General features: G+C 40.3%; 1 protein-coding gene and 1 long non-coding RNA gene across 2 annotated transcripts in view; one reads left to right on the forward strand and one right to left on the reverse strand.

The window, feature by feature from the left end:
• LOC130611720 (uncharacterized) lies at positions 1-16454 on the reverse strand. The gene is made up of 3 exons (XR_008975290.1): positions 16322-16454; positions 9361-9528; positions 1-704 (listed from the first exon to the last, which is right to left on the reverse strand). It is a non-coding gene; the product is annotated as an uncharacterized LOC130611720 (long non-coding RNA).
• STEAP4 (STEAP4 metalloreductase) overlaps positions 14207-18929 on the forward strand; it is a 19461-nt gene continuing 14738 nt past the window's right edge. Inside the window, exon 1 of the mRNA XM_057432751.1 lies at positions 14207-14372. The gene's annotated coding sequence lies outside the window, so the exon portion shown is untranslated. The remainder of the gene's footprint in view (positions 14373-18929) is intronic.

Raw genomic sequence — 18929 nt, forward strand, 5'->3', positions numbered from 1 at the left:
CAAAATGTTTAGCTTTTTATTTGTCATGGAAAATGTAAATTATTTTCTCATTTAGACTGTTTCTTCATCCTTAAAAGCATATTGCGTTGGATTGCACATCTGACCTCTCACAAGGCCTCTTTCTAAGAAGAAAATCAGGTCTTCCCACCTCCCATGCTAATAAGTGCCATTAGGCTCCCAGAGCAATATAAGGCTGGATGGAAAATATTTTGGTAAGTGGTACCAAAATGTCAGTGCTTAAACACTTTTTACAAAAAATTGCGTAGCTGATACAAGGAAAATTATTATCAGCAATTTGCTTCAACTATGAAAGAGATACAAAAAACATTTATTGATATGAGGTTGAACTGTTTGGCTTGATAGGAATGTTTGTCATGCTGAAAAAACTGACATAAGGCTTTATAAGCACCACTGCTGTTGGTTTAGATATTTCCGTTGTGCTGAGCTGGTCTGTCTTGGTTCCTGGGAAAAGAATAAGCTCTTACAACATTGTGTTATGCTCCTTAGGTCATAGCAGCCTTTACATTGTCTTTCAGCTAGAGAAGACTAAGGCCAAGGTGATCTTTCAACTGTCCAGTTCAAGAGTCACGCGTTGAAATTCACATGATTTTAAAAGTACTTCTTTCTACTGTTTTGCCAGGTGATCCAGCACTGATGACTCCCTTTCAAAGAGCTTTCCAGGCAGTGTATGATAGCAGAGATATCTACAACATGAAATGATGTATTAGCACAAAATCTCTGCAGGTGAAGAAAATTCTGCTGTACGGTGCATTTTCTCCATCTTTACAGAAAATATGTCTTCTGACAGTTCTTGGGTTTCCTACTATAAATCTAGCATAGTGTTACTTACATCTTGAGAAAGTCTGTGTGGGTGTATTCCATAATATGGATTTTAGTGGGTCTGTAGGACCATACACTAGTTTCATGGACTGTCCACATTGCCTTCTTTGTTTTCACATTTGCATTTATGTTCACAATGTGCTTTCTCTTGAAGAAAGTACTTTTTTTACTTCAGAAGCACTGCAATCTCTCACACCTGCAATTCCACTGCTGGCCTATATTTCTGTATTTGTTTCCTGCTTGCTTACAATAGAACAATAATTCTGGAGAGAGTGAGAGACTCATTCAATCTGGCATGCTTTTTCCCAGTTTAAGTGACTTTGGATGATGTAAACTCCCACTCCAAGTAAGTAGGGTTTTATGAGCCATTTATAAGATTTTTAGGTAGATGATTGAAATTTTCGATCTGTGATGGCTGGTTATATCAATCTAAATATATATCATAAAATAGGCTTCAGATGCCACAGTTATAATAAAATTACCAACATATCCTTCGTTTCCCTTTTGTGCATCCATTTGCAATTATTCACATGCACACTTCTGACTTTTTGTAGATCATTGCAAAATTAATTATTTAATAATGTATAATACAATGGGTTTTTATCTCCAATTCAATCACTGTCACATAAAAGGTATGTCTCTTCTGTGCCCTATATCTGAGCATACTTCAAATGAATACTTTTTGTGATTGTCATGGTTTAAAGCCAGTCAGGCAACTCGTTCACTCACTCCCCCCCGCTTCTTTCCCTCCCCCTACCCCCCACTCCAATGTTAACAATTATTTTGTGAATACTATACATTCAACAACCAACTCCCTATTGAACTTTTGCTATTGCAGCTGCATAATGTATGCTTAGGTTATTTAACTTTCCATTCTTGTTTTTCCCAATTGCTGCTAAAGAAGGCAGGAAAAAATTCTTTAGGGAAAAAGATCTTTCAACATTATTTCCTAGTGGCATTTGTGAAACAAATCCAAATAACACAAATCCATATCAACATGACATAAGTGGGCATCAGTGTACACCTGAGTATAGGACTAAAATGTAATAATAAATCAGGGTTTTCCAAAACACTGGTATGGATTTAATTTCAAACTACCACAGGTTTGTCAATACAGGATAGAAATTACATTCTACAAGACCAAAACAGCTTGTTTTTGTTGTTTGGGTTTTTTTAGCTATCAGGAAGTTACGAGGCAAGTGACCACATGGCATGTAAAGGATTAGAGTACCAAGCCCTTTGTCTGTTTTTAAAGAAGCATGTTCATTGTTCTAACCATTTAATTCCTTTTTCCCTGACAATTTTATAGTCCTGGATCTCACATACAAAGCTAATTTTATATGAGAAACAGAACATAAAAATCTACACAGGAACTGTGTATCTTCTATTTAGTACAAAAAAAAAATATTCAGTATTTGCAGTTCTGATGATTTGATATGGAATTTAAGATTAAATCCAACCTCTCTTCTGGATGTGAGAAGCTTACATTAACCATAACAGCAGAAGCAATTTAACATTTAAGGAATTTCTTCTGGTTTACGTTGTTTTGAGAATTTTTACTAATGTCAAATAGAAATAAATCCTATAAACTGGCTATAATAAACTAGTCGGATTTTCCACTATACCTGCAACATTTATCTGGGACAGTTACTTTCCTTACTGGCAGATGTTTTATAATTCATGTCATTTATTACACCAGAGTTTTACTGCATAGTGCTATTACACGCTGCAGAAAAGGCCACAAAATGCATTTGGAGGGAAGAAATCTGCCTGAGAATTCCCTGACAGCAAAGAGCAGGGTTTTCACTGCCATGAGGAAAGCTTGGCAGTCTGCTCCCCCACTAGCACACATCCAGATAACCGGGGGATGCACAAATGTGCCTTGTGTCCAGGCAACACTCCTGCCTCTGCTCTCACCCAATCCCCTGAGAAGATAGCTGCATTTAAGACCACACAAACGCTATGAAGGAACTTTTGGAAATGATTAAAAAAATCCCACCACTATACTTAACTCTGATTTCTTTTGTGCTTGATTCAAACACTTCTGGACAGGAGCCAGTGAAAAGTCAGTGTTGACAGAAGAGACTGGTTTGTGGTCCAACACAGAGGGCTCCTTCTTCCCCATTTGAAATCTGACCTTCTTCCTCCCAGGGCAGGCACTGAACCAGCCCAAGGCCAAACCAGGACACAAAACTCCAGACTGGAAGGAATGCTCTCCCAAAGAGGTTAGAAACCCTCTTTATGCGCTGATTCCATGATATCTGTATTCACTCTTTTTATGTGTCAAATCCGGCTCCTCAGAAGAGAGAAGCTGCAAATCTTAGCAGGACTTCAGCATGAAGCTATGTTTATGAAGATACAATGATGCAACTTCTTTTTAACATTTCCTTTCCGCCTGAAACTTTTTATATTGAACATGTTTTGGTTGACGGCAATGTGCTATACAACTGAGGAACTAGAGCTATCAGTTCTTAGACCATACAAACTAATCCAGAACACAGGAACCCATCTCCTCACCTGACTGGGAACACCAGGACTCCTCTCCTTTGGGTCTCACCTCATAAAGTTGATGAGACCCGTGTCTAAGACTTCTTTGCTTGGTTTCACAGGGCAGTGCCCTACAGCCTAGCAAGCTTGGCATTGCCATTGCTAGTAAGAGTCCACAACCCTTGCATGATGTCTGCAAAGCCTTGGAGCTAAGCCATGTCAGGATGGCTTTGCTTGGATTGCCTTGGCCTGCCTGAAGCTTTGTTTTAGCTTGTTGAGCTGTAACAGCAATTATTTACCTGCCATTAATAAATTATTACCTAATTTAAGTTTTAGTTTAGCTTTGTAGGGTTGTGTATTATAAAGCCTATTGTTATAATACTTTTGAGATTTCTGTATATAATTGATAGTAGAGGAGCAGTAGTTATTTTGTGTACAGGCACCTATGACCTGAATTAAACTACCATAGAGGATTATAACAAGTAACGGATTATAGTAGATGCTTTGTTAAGTATAAAATCAAAGGCTCCTGGGCTATAAAAAAAACCACAGATGATCAATTACTGTTCATTAATCTCTTGGGAGGCCAGTAAAACTGGCTTTAGAGATAACAAAAGGCACAAAGAACAAATATTTAACGTACGCAATTAAAACATACTATACATAGTATATGTAGATATAAAGTGGAATTGTGGACCAATGAAGAAAGAGGAACGTGCAGTACGTGCTAAGAAACATATAAAAATAGCCCCAGGCAGATCCTGGAGTAACATGGAAGAAATCCTCAGGAGCACCATACTTCTTCCAGTGAAGAACTCAGACACTAACAACTCAACATAGCCCTCTCTCCTACTTCTTGAGGACTGACAGCAGGGTGAGCATAACACCAGAGAAAGGAGTAGAGATAAGCAAATCAATGTGTACAACTATCATTTGCATTATGACTGCGAGTAAACAATTATTATTGGAAAATTTTTAGTGTTATTTTTATCAATATGAAATTAATAATAACAACTCTTTAAGTAGACTGCTAATATATTAATAAATTCTTGGATTTATAAGTAAGATTTGGGGTTTTTAGCCCACAAAATTTGCATAGCGCATTCTGTTTGGAGTATTTTGTACCCGGTAGGCTTAGTTTTAATTGTAGAGGCAACACAAAAATGCATTAAGAAAGTTGCCATTCCCAGAAGCATATGGTCCACATGATGACAAAAATGCCAACTGCATGAAACAGAAGCATGAGTTAGTACTAAGCGAAGCATATTATCTAGAGGAGACAGAGATTTCAGGGAGACAGCTCAGTTGTGCCTATTGCTATGAAGAAAAAATAAAGCCTTCTTGGTTTAGAGAAGATGAACACTTTTTATTCTGACAGCTCTGTTTTTCCATTAGTAGCTTCCCATGGCACTGCCATCAGATTGTTGACAGAAATGTGGTTTTGTAAGTATTAATTTCTAGAGGGGGTGGCTCTGTCCCTTAGGCCATAATTTTTGTCACAATAGAAGCAGCTTTTCACATTGCTAAAATTAGTCTTTCAGTTGACTTTGCTAGCAGAAATATGACAAATGCTTCTATTATTTCTTATTAAGCAAATTTCATAGAGATATTTATTGCAACTTTCTGACATTCTTAAAAAAATGCAAAACACAGAATACTCCTCTGAGGTATATGCACTCATTAAATAACTTCTCATAAAATAGTGGGAGGTAGATGAAAATGGTCAAGATGACAGTAGCTTTAGTGTAATACATGCCAGTGTATTTCCAATTACATTACCAGCATCTCATAGAGTCTACCTGAACCTTCCACATGTTTGCTTTTTGATTTTTCTAAATAACAAAGTGGACTGGGAAACGGAATGGAGGGCAGAAGGACCAACAGAATTAGGTAGAAAGAGTTCTCTTTTTTATATGCAGTCTCAGGGCTGCTGGCAGCACATTTTCAGAGCACACCTGCCTGTGAAGTACTGCTTGTAAAACCTGAAAGTATGCATCTTTACTTTTTCTGAGACCTCTCATTCCCTCTTGAGTTAGCTGTAAGCACTACATTCACAAAAAAAATAATTTTAATGTAGCTGGGATACTATCTGAGAAAGGAACCAGAGAAAAGCTCATGGCTAGTAATAACATTACTTTAAAAAATGTTGAAAGAACAAACATAGAACCTAGAAGAAAGAGAAGAGGAGCAGAGAGAGCATGGTCAGTGCTGTGAGGCCAATAAAAGGAAAGTGCGAAGGGAAGAGACTTTGGGTATAGAACCTTGATTGTTCTGCTAAGATCAAAACCAAGGCCTTTTGGAATAATTATGTAATTTAATGATAGCTTGTAATCATTTCTGAAGAACTTAAACTCGTTCTTTCCAGTGGGTTAGGTGTTATTACCTTCTCTCTACAAAAAACTGAAGACAGGTCAAAAGGTTTCGTGTTCTCAATCCAGGTGAAGGTAGCTGAGTACCAGCCTTGAAGCCAGCCAGGGTCCTAGCTCTGGGCTTTGAGAAAGCAGAGGGATGGCAGGATATTTACCTGGGCCTGGTCACCCTCGGATCAATCCCAGCTTTGCACTCGCTCTCCAGGTGACATCATTAGCACTAGCTAAAACTACTGTGTACACAACCCACTCTCCACATAGCATTAGCAAGTGCAGCCTGGTTTTGTTAAAGAACTGGTTTATGACCTTTCACTAATCTGAGCCACACCACTCAAATCCTGCTAAATAAATAAGAGTACTCATGCAAAGAAGTATCTAACCCAGAGAAAACTGCACCTTGCATTGTTCAAATTTCTTCCTCTTCTGCTTGGTGGCCAATCATAGCAATGGTGGCCAGCGATATCATAAGCCCTCAAAAGCCCTGAATAATACTGAGGAGTCTCAGAGACCTGATAACACTACAGTCCTCTGTGACACTGTCAGGCTGGCACCAGGAGTCATTTACTCACTTAAGTAGCCTATTAATCTTCATGTCCCATTCTTATTGCTCTCTGCCATAATGCAGTACAAATCCTTTTTCTCTTCTTAATTGTAATACCATAAATGTATCACTGGACAAGAAGTCCTATGCTTCTTAAGGTAGCACAGCTACAAAGATATCAAAGTAATTTCTCCTAGGCTAAATATTAACTTTTATTTCTGTCCATGTCTGCTGGTTATTGCTTACATGATAATGAAGTTCCTGTTTTCAAAAGGAAAACAAAAAAGGAGGGAAACAAAAATGTATTCTGTATGTCAAATCGGCCTAGAAGAAAAGTCATGCTTTTCAAGTCGTTCTTGTGCTGGATGATACTGAGAAGTATCTATTAAGAAGTCTGTGTCTGGAAAATTTATTTTTACAAGTTGCCAGGAAGGATTAAAGCAGGACACAAGTACCATGCACATGCAGTCAGAGCTAGCTTGACAGAGGACTTAGGTCATGCAGAGCTCAGAAGCAGAGATTTAAACTAATGCGGTAGTATTCATTGGAATAAGTGAAAAGCACGGACATGAAGAGATAGTGTGGCTCAACCTCTATGCACTAATTCCTTTAGCTGCTGTGACATGGTCAATGCTACAGTATTTTGGCAGTAGGGTGATTTTATCAGCAAAAGTCTGGTTATGCCAGTGGGTGATTACGTAGCTGCTGGAGTGAGGTGCTCAAAACACATATGAGGCTTTTTTATTCTTTTCAAGTCCAGCAAATTGACTGCTTGACCTCTCTACATTTTCTATGCTGTTGTTAAAATCAGGGTTAATATTTTTTCTTGGAGCTCATTTTTTTAATTAGCTAGACCATAGCTGTGAAGATACTACATAAATAGGATGCAGTAATCTGATATGGCTCTGCGCAGAATTTCAAAAGCTTATTTTTCCTCTCACAAGCAATTTTAAATTTCAGGACTGTCCTGGGTTCAGCAGTAGCAGTCATTTTTTCTCCTTCTTGGTAGCTGGTGCAGTGCAGTGTTTTGACTTTCAGCTCGGGAACAGAGCTGATAACAAGGATGTTTTGGTTTGGCCAAGGACTTCGTGAGCCTCATGCTCTGCCAGGGAGGAGGGGAAGCCAGGAGGAAGCAGAGACAGGACACCTGTCCCAAACTGACCAAAGAGGTATTCCATACCACAGCACGTCATGCCCAGGATGTAACTGAGAGTTAGCTGGAAGGGCTGGGAGTCTGCAGGGTTGGAGGAGGTATTGGTCAATGGTCAGTCTGGTGGGGTGGGGCGAGCTATTGGTTGGCTGGTGCTGAGGTGTTGTATTCTCTTCCCTTGTTATTTCCTTTATCATTGTTATTATTGGTGGTAGCAGCAGTGATTTGTGTTATACCTGAGTTACTAAACTGTTCTTATCTCAAACCATGGGAGTTGCATTCTTTTTGACTCTCCTCTCCATCCCTCCAGGAGTAGGGGGAGGGCAAGAAGGGGGGGGAAGTGAGTGAACGAGTTGTCTGGTTTGGTTTAAACCATGACAAGGACATGGTTGCATCCTGAATGTGGAAAAAGAAAAAAAATGTTTTTTTCAAGAGTGAAAATTTTTAAATAGTTTCAGTGGAAAGATCTACAATATTTTGAAGGTATATAAACATCCAGATGAGATACTCAGCTTTCCAGAACACATCAAACACCTCTCATTAACCTTCCATAACTATGACAGCTCAGCTCCACAGAATGAAAGCAAGTCCAATTAGAAGTACTAAGCAGGGAAAAAATCATCATCCCTGACTTCTAGATGTTCACAAATACATTTTTAAGAGCAAGTGCTAGGTATACTGGAATGACTGACTTCTCAGACACACATGGCTTGTAGAGCATTAGGATCTATTCAAAGTAACCTAGATTTCAGGCCATAGGCATTACAGTCTACATATAAATACTTCTTAAATCAGCCTTTCTTTTCCCCATTTTAAAATTGTATTGGACATCAACACACAACCTAAAATATGGCATTCATTCCCGTGAATTTCAAAGTATGGTATCTCCAGTTGTTGCAGAGGACACTCTACAGAAATAAAACACTCCTCATATGACAACATATGGACATGGAAAAATGGAAAAATCCACCCTTCAAACCCCAGGAAGGATCAGTCAGAATCTCAGAATCTAGGCTTTGCTTTGGGCCATTGACTGAAATATTTCAATGTGTTTTGAAGTCTTTTTTTTTTTTTTTCCCACTGTACCAGGGTGGTCTTCCCAGAATATTTCAGTTGCAGTATTTTTCTTTCCATGTCACACAAAATCACAGTACAGTTTATCTGTGAAATTCTTGGAAATTAAAGTCCTGCATATTGCTCCACAGGAGACAGTAACTATGTCTAAGATGTCAGAGGGTGTTTCATCCTCCTAGTAGGCACTGTTATGAGCAGGGTATGTTCCCAGAAATTAAGTGAGCAATAGTGTCGTATTTGTTGTAATTTAAGAAAAGACTAATTGGAAATGATGCAACAATCTTGAATATAGCAGGAACCCAGAGTAGTCTTTACAAATGCATGCACAAGAGCTATCTCTGGTCACAGGGTATCTTTATCTGCTGAAAGAGCAAGGAAGGGTAATACTAAATGGCATTATCATCTCAGAAACGGAAGTGTCATTCTGTGAATAGATGACAAACACCACCTCAAAAATTCACCTTTATTTAGCATAGAAAACATATTTTAGCTGCATGTGTCTTTGGTGACTTTAACCTCCACTTAAAAACCAAAATTGCATGTAGTCAAAAAATACTGACACTATTATAAGAGGTCCCTTTAGGATCATCTTTACTGATCTTCTTATGCGTGTTGAAGACTAATGAGGTTTGTGAACGCAATTCCTTTGCAAATAGATAACTTTATAGGCAAGAATCCTTTGGCCTAGCCAGGAACAGAAAATGGAAAAACGCTTCAGTCATTACAGAATACAGGACAAAGCTTATTTTTAAATCATGCTAATGCATGCCTTGTTTTCAGGTAGATATCCATTCTATTTGGCATCACTGAGGTTTGGGTTACACACAAACTAGTGTGCTTGATGGTGTTTTGTGATCTCTAATTTATAAATCCTGAAAGATGATTTCCATCTCGAATACCTTTGCAATTATGGACCTCAGAACAAGCAGCTAGCACAAGATCTGGTTTATTACGTTCTCTAGTCTGTGAAGGTTGTATATAACACAGAAAGTCTTGACAATGATATAGCCAGAACTTTTGTTTCAGATGCTAAACCTCTAAGGCACTATCCCAAGACTATACCTTCCCTGCCACAGAAAAGATAAAAACAAGTATATTTCAAACAATGATATTACAGAGAGTTATAAATGTTTATCACCAGCCTTGAGATTGCATTTATCAGTAAGTTTCCATCAGCCTTTGATGTGCCCCATGGTGTCCCTGTGGGCATGCTGGTTCCCTCTAAGGCACCAGGACTGTTTCTTCCAGGGGCAGCAACCCTCTTTGTGTGTCCTGGGACACTGGTGTTTGCTGTCAGATGGAGAGTTTGCAGCACAAAGTGACAGGCTCTGTGCCTCTTTTCTTCTCCTTCCCTTCTGGGTTGGTTTTATTTAGTGTTGTCATCTCTTCTTCCACAATTATCTGAGCCTGGGGAAACCACCTCCTACAAGCAACATGTAGCTTTGTAACACCATTGCTCTTTTTTTTTTTTACTAAGAAAAGGAGCACAGGCAAGTGATGATAGGAGACAACAAATGGGGACAAAAAAAAAGAGAAAGAAAGATGACGTGTGAGAGATGAAAGCTCAAAACTGAATGACAAGGACCCCAAAGAGGGACACAGAGCAGAGCTCACCATTCCCAGCAGGCTGCTGGGGGTTGTGAGGGTTGCTGAGCACCTAGGGCTGGCAGGCAAGTCCCGTGATAACAGCAACCCCTTTCTGGTGACAGATGGACAGAATGGTCAGAGCCAGGACTATGTCAGCAAGCAGGTCCTGTGATTTATGTGAGTGAGGAAAAAATGGAGAGGGGAGAGGAGGAGGGGAGCAGAAGCTGTGAGAAGTGCTGGGGGAGCCAGAGGAGGGATCACAGGGAGTTGCCACCTGCACATGGAGGTAGAGGCTGTGCAGGAGAGATGGTAAGGAGCTCCTGCCTTTTGGTGGCTGCTGGTGTCTTGGTTGATTCCTATCCCAGGTCTGGAGGAGGTTCTGGGAGAAGACCAGTAGCCCTGAGGCAGATTAGTGCAGAGGGCAGTAAGGAGTCGCATTCACAGCAAAGACCTTCCTGGTGGTGGAGGAAAAGCATGTTGTCACTCCCCACAACAGACTGCTGCTCCAGGGGGAGTGTCTGCAGGAGGGAGTGTCTGGAAGAGGGAGGTTTGGACCTTGCTGTGTGGCCCTTTTTCTTCCATGGCCAGGAGGACCTGGATGCCAGCCCTGGACCTATGCCACCCAACCATAAGCAGCCCCATACTCCTCTCCCAAGCCTGGCCGGGGTCACAGCAGAGTGCTGCTGCTACTGCAGCAGGAACACAGCAAGGACAGGACTAACAGGATTATTACAAGTGCCTTGCCTGAAGGGCAAAGATGCAGCAGCCCTGTGACTGCTCTAACACCCTGGCCTGGGGCTCATTCTGTGCCGAGGCCGGTTTTCCTGCCTCAGCATCACACAGCCTGTGAAGCACCCAGGGCTCCAGAGGTCTATGGGTGCAGATCACCTGTCTTTGCATTTCTGCATGGTATTTTGATTCCATTTTCCATTGTTTTATTGGGCTGAACAAGAGGTACTGGACAAAACCTCTCTAAAAGCCTCATTTCCTACTTAAGCTTGTGTTTGCTGAATGGTTACCTATTCCCAGGTATGCTAGGTCAACAGAAATAAATCTGACACACAGTATGGACTTCTGGAGTCGACTTCTCGGGGACAAATAGTAATAGATAGGAAGGTTATCTAAGGAAAAGGAGACTAATGCTTTGGAATACTAACACACAGGAAGCAGAAATAAGCATATCCTCTCAAAATACAGGTTTTTCCTGCTTTTCTGTAAACTCTTCCACTAGACGTGCCCTTCACCATGGCCACACTACATACACTGCCTTATTTTCTTTCTAAACACAACTGCTCGGCTGAGATTCAAGTACAAGATGTCTCTGGCCTTTTGCTTATACATATGAATCCTGAAATTACCCACACATATGCTCTGAAAGATCTTTCCCAGTAGTACTGTCAAGCTTACCACTCTCATGTTTTCAGGCTAAATTTGATTTTTCATTCATGATACGAATTGTTTTCTGAAGCACCTCAGCCTCAGTAGCTATTGTTGCAATAAGAGTGATGTACAAATATCTCTCTGGATTTGGCTCCATTGTCTAATGCTCTCGAAATCTTGCTTGCAATTTCAAGGTTATATTGAAGCTGCAAGTCACAGTTCATAACTGAAAAATAATGAAAAATAACCACTGGCCAGGGTCTGTTTGGTAATTTCTTATGATTTATAATCAGTTTCAAACAGCCCTGGCCTTCAGTAAATAAAAATGTATGGTTTTGTTTATTTCCATGACTAAGATTAAATCTTTTCTTGAGAACACCTAAGTTTTTTCAACTCGGAAACTACTGTGATCATTTGTTTTTTTCGACACTGTTTAAAAGGACTACATCAACATACACCCCAAAAGCCCCCACAGATGTTTTACACTCAGGTCTGAAATGTCTTATTAATTCTTTTTATTTCTTAATTTTTTCAAGTTACATTGAGATCATTGTGATGGCACTCTCAAGAAGCTACATTAGGTACGTTTCTTTTTACAATTCAGCACCCAAATATTGTCGAAGAACACAAACTGCTGGATATTTTCTGGTGATTTACTTGGGGGTTGTGCTCACTTTTCTTCAAGTATGTTATTATTTGTGCTACATGGCATTTACAGTGTTGTTTGTCCAGCTTCAGCCCAGAAGCACAGTTTCTTTCTATGGCTGCTTCGAGCCAGTGTTTTTCATCAGTTCTAAATGTCATCTGTGTAAATCTTACTAACCTGAAAGGCATGAAAAATTTATCACTTTTTTCCTCAGGTGCCCAACAGAGCCCAAATAGACATCTGAGAAAAGACTGCAGCTCACAAGGGTTTCATAGAATCATACAAAAGTTTCGTGTAAGTTCAAAAAATCTCTTTTCTTTTTCCTAACATGAACACCCACCAGGAGCCCAATGATGTATTAGGGACAGAGAAGTATTTGCCACTGACTGTATCTCCCTTTAGTAGAGTAACAGACCTTTTTTGTTCCTTCAGGTCTATCTATGGACAAAAAAGGGTTTCATCCATCTTTTCTACAAGTACAATACAAGAACTACTCTGTCAGTTCCTCCAGTCATCCCAAAGCAATAACTGTACACAGCTTCTCCTTAAAGCATGGCCTTACATTGTGAAGGGATCACATAGGTTTGAGAATTGGACAATTCAACCCTTTCCTGCTTTTTTTTTTTTAATATTCATAAGGTACTAAATCACTGGAAAATGGCTTCAAATTATTTCTCAGATTTTTGCTCATGTTCTTACACAGGATCGCCTTGCTTAGATCACCTTGATGCTCTCAAGGGCGTAGCACTTGACTATTTTTTCCATTATGAATTTGCACATTTATTTCTCACACATCTTCTGTAGTTTTAGCCTTATCATTTTAAGCTCTGAGAGTCAACTGCCTTCCTTTCCACTCTCTGTGGGTTTTAATTTAAGTGTTATAACACTATTTTTGGTAGCATGTTTGTTGGTGGCTCAGATGAAAATGAATACTGCACTGTTTAACCCCAGACATGTCCACTGCCTTGGTGCCCTTTGCTCCACCTGTAAGACATTCTGAGCCAAGTCATTTGCTTTGCCAATGCCATATGCACCTTGCTGTATTCCACAGTCTTCCTAAGTGATGTCACCTTTTTCAACCCCTGGATCTTTCCAGTGGTTCAAGCATCACATTGGCTTGTGCTTTTTGTAACAGTGCACAAGTGACACGGGCTGTTACGGTCCTAAATATCAAACTCAATCTGATCTCTTCTCTAGGACTCAAGCTCTCAGAAATAGTTTCTTCAGCCTTAGCACAGTCACAGATTGTTCTGAATGGAACTACTGTCATTTCTTTTTTCTTTTTTAGAGATCAGCTCTATGTTTTAAGTTCTCTTTTCCCCTTTTAGTATGTTTTCCTACTTTTTCCAGTAAGTCTCCCAAAGGCAAGCTGACGTTAAAAATCTTTTTCATCGGCTTTCTTTCTTTTTACTGGCAGACATTGCTTGCAAATCTAGAGTGCAATGCTATTTGAATCCCTTTCAATTTATTTTCCACACTTCTTTTAAAATCTCAGCACTAGTGGGATTCTCTTATCCCCTTTCTCCTATCTGGACTGTGATGCAGTTCAGTGATCTCTTGATGTTCAAGGCATCTGTCTTGAATTATCTTCCATTCTAAACAGATGTGTAACATGAAGAGCTTTGCATCCTCCCAGGGGGTTACCTCTTAAAAGCTCATTTCTCAATACGTATCCATCGCAGGCTCTGGCTCCGCAGGATCATTGCAGCTGCCAAGAACATCTAGGGAACCTCAGAGAGCAGGTGCTTTCAGCCACCTGAATGCCAAATTCCTTTCAATGTGACATTCTTACTGTCCCTACCAGCAGCTGGAATGGCACAGGAGAGCCCCAGCACAAAAAAAAAAAAAAAGCAACTCCCCTTCCAGGCAAATAGTTGCTACAACATTTTTGGCTTCTGGGATTCTCAGGTTAGTCTTCCAAGAGTGGGCGAAGGCAGCCAAACCTTAGTTCTGGCCGATAGCCAAGGGGCAAGTCAGTGCCAGCATGACAAAAGCAACCACAGCTTCACTTCAGCTGTAAATACAAGGGCTGGGACTTTCCCTGAGACTGACGGGAAGTTCTTTCAACCCACACAGCCAGACAAAGCTTGCAACATCCCCTCATTTCACCCTCCCCTGTGCACTCGCCCTGGCTTCCACTACATAAATGCTGGCCAGGCTGCTGGGGTTTCTGCACTCTGCTCCCAGTGATAGGACCTGTCTGCAGCTCCTGAGGTCTCTTGCTCCAGCACAAGCAGCATCTCACCAGCTGTGAAAGCACTGCCTTGCCTAGGGGGCTGCAGCAGGTTAAGTGCACAGGTGAGTTTCACATAGATGAGACACAAGTTTGTCTCTCCTCTGCAGGTGGGAATGGGGAGCAGAATGGCTAAACTGTCAAGCCAGGGGGAGTTTAGCTGGGCTTGAAATTAAATTTTTAAGTCTCCTGCTAAAATTTTATGTCAGCCTTTCTCCCTGCTAGACAGAAAAATACAAAACCAGGCCATGTCTCCTGGTTTTGTGTTGACATTATACAACATATCAGTCATTAAAAGCTGACATAGGGAAAAATTTGTATCTGTAAAGTTAGGACAAATCAGAACTTCAGATAAGTCAATTGGTATTCAGAGAGCTTACATAGCAGATAACAAGTTTATTTAATCTTCTAGAGGTGCTTGCAATAGTTAAAGAAGTGGAGAAAGCTTCTGCAAGTAAGGATTGGTCAGTGGATTTTAAATGATGAAGCTAGAAAGCAGATATTCTTTCCTAAGCCAGAGCCAAGATTCTGTCTTGAATTTTAGTAGCAAGTGCAGATACTCTGAGGGTGCTTGATTTACCCTAAATCATAAGCTAGAACTAATAACAGTTGGAATTAATGATTCTTTTATGATTCTATGATAAAACATTTTTTTTCCTGTTCAGGCAGCAGACAAATTTTAATCCTTTTTAATATTTTATAAGAAAGTGGCTTCAATGTTGCAAAAAGGAATTAATTTTTCTTAAATATTGTCTTATAACAGCTCCACATTATTAATTCTGAGAGAATCTGCAGCTGTCAGACCTCTTTTTCAGCTTTGATATGGGAAAATTTCGTATCCCCTCTAAATCTGCCACACAAACTGTCATTCAGACTATAAGCCAATTTTTCCAACACGGTTGAGACTTTATAAAATGATGCAATTACTGGAAATTATTTTTTAGATGTGGCCTTCCTGAAGCTCCTAAATTTTTTCTTAGCAATGACTTAGAGTAGCATGAAGTAGTTTTGTAACTACATACCAAAATATTCCAATAGTCATTGAGAAATCAAGCATCCCTGTACTTTCTTTGTCCATATTAGAATTTTCTCATACAAACATATTAAGCACTTTTCATATTTGTACAGTTTGGGCAGATGGCACTTTTTTTAATTACTTCTCTTAGTTACAGGCAGAAATGATAGCCAGATAAAGGGTTTACTTTGCGGTGACAAACAACTAACAAAGTGCATTGCCTACCTTAGTGCTTTATTTCAGAGCAGGAGCTCACTTGGCAGCTGACTCAGCTGTCTCCCATCATGTACAGTGCCATGTTTCACATCGCAGAGCAGGCAGGTGACATGCAGTCTTGGCTGCTCTTGGGTGAAACAATACAATCCACTGCTAACAGCAGTTAAGCTCACAGGACCAGACCAGAGCTCATCCAAAGCAAAAACCCCAGCGATGTGCCTATCACGGGCACAGGGTGCTCAGCACCACCTTTTCCTCCCCACAAACCCAGTCCTCCAAAAGCACAGACAGCAACTGAGATTTTCAAGGAGAGCAGTTAAAAACTGCATATTTTAAGACCTCCCCACTGCTTTCTATCTAGTTTTATTACAACCTGTTTATCTGGTAACTTCAAGATTTGAGCCCACCATTTCTCCCATTCTTAGTGCTAGCAGAGTGGAACTGAAACTTTTTAAATATCTTCTGTGGACATTTTATAGATGTTGGCATTTTTACCTCCTTTTTATTCTATTTAGATTTTAATATATATTGACTTTAGCTTTTGAAAGGTGTTTCTAGGGAAGAAAAAGTAGGGACAGTTATTTGAATATCACCTTTAAAGAAGCTTATTGCAGTTCACATGTGTGAGGTTTTGTCCCTGCATGCTCTAGAATAAAAATTGGTGTGTTTTTTCCTCTTTTGACATCATTGTTTAGACCCACATGTTTTCTTCATTTCCAAAATTTCTCCAACGTGTATTCCCCTTAGTGAGAGCACAGCCAATGAAATAGTAAATTCACTTACTTGATGTTGTGGACAGGGCTGTGAGAAATGAGTGTGCTCTCAAATGTCCCCATGAAGCATTTTCTGGGCTGCTGATGACTAGGCTCTCTCGTGTCTGCTGCTGCAGTTTGGGCAGGGTGCTCCAGCGGGGCTGTGGCAGGCAGTGGGTGGCAGCCTGGGTGAGTGCTGGTTATATCCATGATTCTTGGAAACAGACGAGGAGAGGGAATAGCTGCCAGCAAAAGCATTAACTAGAGGTTGACAAAGCTGCCTCCCAGCCTCATAGTGAATAGTGAATACAACCCTGAGGCACAATGGCAAAAGTGATTTTCTTTACTAAACTGTTGAGGTGACCCTTTCCTGGGGGTATTACTGGAGGAATGCTCTGACTTTGGTGGTGGAGGCACAGTTTCAGGCACAGTTTCAGGCTACATGGCTCAGGACTGTTCTTCTCATGCTTGGCTGAGCTGCATTGCGTGTCACACTGGCAAAGTGCCACAGATCACCCTGGTTCAGCAACAAGGCTGGGTCTAAAGCTCCACTGGGAGATGCAGATCCCATGACTTGCTTAAGAAAACATGAGGTTAAGATTAAATCAGGAGTGAGGACAGGTTCTCAGCTCTGCATGATTTCCCTCCATGTGCTTTTCCCAAGCAGAGCAGCCTCAGCAGGACAAATCTGAATGTGTAGAAAAACCATTTCCATAGCCAGCATGATATTCCATAAAAATGAGAATATTAATAAATTTCATTTGACTTCTACAACCTGAACAGCACCAGAGCTTCATATAACTTGGCACTTCAAAGGTGCTTAATTATAATAATACCTGCTTGATCAATGGAGGAAGCAGCTCAGCCATCCACCTCAGACAAGTTACAGGACCTGAGGACTGGGATCAAAGGGTTTTACTGCTGCCTGTCATCAATCCATTAGTGATACCAACTATGTGAGCAAGTTTCTGTAGGCCTCTAGATAAATAGGCCTTAAGTGCTCTGAAATTTAGTGAAGTTAATTGCCAAAGAACAAAACACTTTCTGGCATCGTTAGAGCACAGGAATTTTGACAAAGGATTTCTCTGGGTGGTCCTATGCTATAAGGACTGTGAGATCAAGAAATATGTAAAAAGATATGAGTATTCACAACAAGTGGGTAATTATGCAATAATCGCAATAGCATAAAATGGTAACGCAATAAAGACAATAGGTTTATTCAGAAAATCCAGTTCCTCATTTTGTATTGCGTTTCCTTGCTGGAGCCGCAAGAGAGGGTCACCCTGCAGGAGACAATTATTTTGTCCAATTAGGCAATTACAAAAGCAGCATGACACTTTGTTTTGTACCTCCTGGCATTCTCTTCTTTCCTCTTCAGCTAAGTTTAGTAAGAACACAAAAGCTTTTGATTTGTCTCTGTTCCATATCACGTCCCAGATACCATTTCCTTCTTTCCAATTGCATAGATAGGGCCTGTCATACCCCTTTCTTGCCTATTGCATGGTCTTGACATGCAGAACAAAAAGTGTAACTCATGTCTTGACCCCCCATATTTCACAGGGGCAGGAACAAGAGATACTCACAGGCCTTGCCTAAGACCCAGGGGAAAGCAGAAGGCAGAAACCAGGGTGACCTCTCTGAAGGTGGCAGGCTCTGCATAAGAGGGCTCAGGCAGCAGAGATTTGTAAGAGGTCTTGTGTAAAGTTTCCTATGCCTCTGCATGGTGGACCATAGTACAGGATAATGCTGGCTGCCCCGTGCTGCACTGTGAGCAATTTGGTGGCAGTGCTGTGCTCCAAGAGCTGTAGCTCACAGGCAGTACTCTGGCAGAGAGGTTTCCTTTGTACCAGCGCCTGGGCTAGGAGCCGAGGCAGTAACCCACTGCTGGGCACACTCATCTTGCTTGCCAGGCTAGGGATTACCATTACAATGCTCAGTTCGGGCATCTGAAAAATCTGAGATGAACCAAAAAGGAGCTCTGTCAAGAAAAAAAAACTAGGTTTTTCCATTTCTCAGTATAGGATGCTACCCTGAAATTACTGGCTCAGTAATAAGGAGAATTTCTTCCATCTTGAGAAAAAACTATTTTTTTTAAATTGCCTGATAACAATTCTTTCTTGCTGAAAAATGCAACAGCATTTAAAATTGTCTCTTTTTCTTTTTTTCTTTTTTTTTTTTTTTGTGAGGAGCATGATTTCTTTATTTATTAAATTATCAGCATTCATTTTGTCCTGAAGGCAGGCATGTCTCTGCAGGTGCCACTCAAATGCAGTCAAGTAGGAGAGGAAAATGTTCAAGTCTGTGTAAAAGAAAGAAAGGAAACCAAAAGAAAGAAAGGAAACCAAAAGAAGCAAGTAGACATTTAATGTACCTTACATTAAGTGAATAAGGGAGCTGATAAAGTTATCCACTGTTAAATCACATCTTTAAACACATTTTTGTGTTTAGGCTTGTGTAACCAAGAACACAGAGTAAAATCTGTAAAATCTGCTTGGCCCCATTCCAGACATGTTGCAAATCCACATATATTTGTTCTGGCAAGAAACCTTCATATTCATGCTTGTTTTTCTTAAATCTCTCATCATACTTTCCCTCTCACTTTTCAGATTTCTAAGAGCTTAACACAGCCAAGAATATTG

Source organism: Pezoporus wallicus, unplaced genomic scaffold (assembly GCF_028554395.1).
Source record: "Pezoporus wallicus isolate ANWC-B61680 ecotype Strahan unplaced genomic scaffold, APGP_CSIRO_Pwel_v1 scaffold_2584, whole genome shotgun sequence".
Taxonomy (NCBI): Eukaryota; Metazoa; Chordata; class Aves; order Psittaciformes; family Psittacidae; genus Pezoporus; species Pezoporus wallicus.